Genomic DNA, 1,986 nt, shown 5'->3' on the forward strand with positions numbered 1-1,986 from the left:
AAGCTACATTATGAAATGTCTTACATTTAGCATTAATTGTGTCTTCTAAAGAATATACATTGAATATCTTGATGTTCAGGTTTTAAACCAAGTGCAATGATCTACTTTTAAGACTTTCTTAGAATTAACATTTGAGTTTTGAGAAAAATGATATTGTACATCTCAACTAAACTTTCCCAAAGTCCAGAATAAACCAGACTCTTAACATTGGGAGAGGTGAATTGGCAGGAAGATGAAGAATAATCAATTAGCAACCAATTAGTAATTCAATAATAGAATCATAACATTAAATATCATCTATGAAAGGAACAATCACTTGCAATTGAGAACACGCTGAAAATGTAGTGGTAAAATCAATTCTCTGCTCTCTACAAGGGTCGTGGAATTGTTGGTAGAAGCAACAAGTATTTAAACTGCAGCAGCCACAAAGCAATCATTGTAATTTAAGATTGCACTTAGGGGGAAGAAAGTTGATATTTTATGTGATGATTGGTGTTCTAATGAAGAAGGTACCATACTGAAAGACCTGTTTCACAAAATTAAAGGGCACTTCTAAAAGAGTCTAGAAAATGAATTGAGTTACTTTAAAAAGCATTGTGAGACATGCCCTGAGACTTGAAAAGGAATTAAGATCAAAATAAATTTATTATGCAAAGAAAGTTTGTGAATTATTTGAGCCTAATGTCTAAAATTGACAATAACTTAGAAAAAAAGTCATTTTAAAAGTTTTTAAAAATGTTTCAATTTCACATTAGTTTGTTGAAAATACCTCACATGTATATAAAAATTAACCAAATGTATTATAAAAATATAAGATTTTAAAATATGGATATTATTTATTCAAAAGCATTTATGTAAAAAAAAATTACTGAAATTTGAAAATAATCAGAAAGAAGTACTGATTCACATAACACCCTGAACTAATAAAGCATTTTGTTTGGCATATAAATTTGAAAGAAGAGGTATTCGAATTATAATCAAACATCTTTCATCCAAGAACATTATCACCTGCAAAGTAAATAACCATGAGCAATGATGGTTGTAGAAAGAATGCACTGTAAATCACGATGTAATAAAGTACTTCGAATTTCAATTGATCAGTGCTTCCAAAAGTAATCCAAGCAGCATTTTCATTAGCCTAAATGATCTGCAGAAAAATACTTTTAATTTTCATTTAATACTCTTTACCATGTCTATGACCTTCAACATGTAAATGGCAAAAGACAAAACATGAAATACGATGTGAAAGAAAATTGTATCCTATTTTTCGTTGACATAATTTCAATTGTTAAAAGATCCACATAAAAATAGTATATCTAACTAGCTTTTAAGAAAAACCTTGTTCATCATCCTAATTGGCATATCCTCATGTCCAGTGGCATTTTCATTCTCTCCTCACTCCAGTACCCCACACCTGTCTCCACAACGCACACTCTGATAGCCAATTGAGACAAATAGATTTTAATTTCCAAAGGGAAAAAGAAATTTTCTTCTTGTGAAAATAGAAACTTGACAGGAAAACGGTGACATTTAAGTAACAAAAATTATTCAACATAAAACTATTATCCAGTAATTGTGAGGCAAAGTGTATTTACAACTGTTTTGGCAGATTTGTTTCTCTTTTATCCTGTCATTGTGGCTGATCAGTGTTTTCAGTAATATTTTAAAATGCCCAGACATTGTTATTAACTTTCTTAGGTATGATAATGACATTGTGGTTCTATAAGGAATTGAGCATACATTTTCAGGGATAGAAAGTTTGTCAGGATATCACTGAGAAGTGAATCTGTGGATTTGGTAGCAGGAAAATCTAATACTTGTTTAAAAACTAAAGCCAAAGAAGTTCAATGAATGAAATGCTGCATATGTGAAAACTACTTCAGGCCAGAACTTGTCAGGAAATATTTGAGTTTGGGCCATAATCCTGAAAGATACACTCTCCAATGTTGAAATCCTGAAGGATAAAAATCCCTAAGTTCTAAAATC

Source organism: Mandrillus leucophaeus, unplaced genomic scaffold, assembly GCF_000951045.1.
Source record: "Mandrillus leucophaeus isolate KB7577 unplaced genomic scaffold, Mleu.le_1.0 Scaffold485, whole genome shotgun sequence".
Classification (NCBI taxonomy): Eukaryota; Metazoa; Chordata; class Mammalia; order Primates; family Cercopithecidae; genus Mandrillus; species Mandrillus leucophaeus.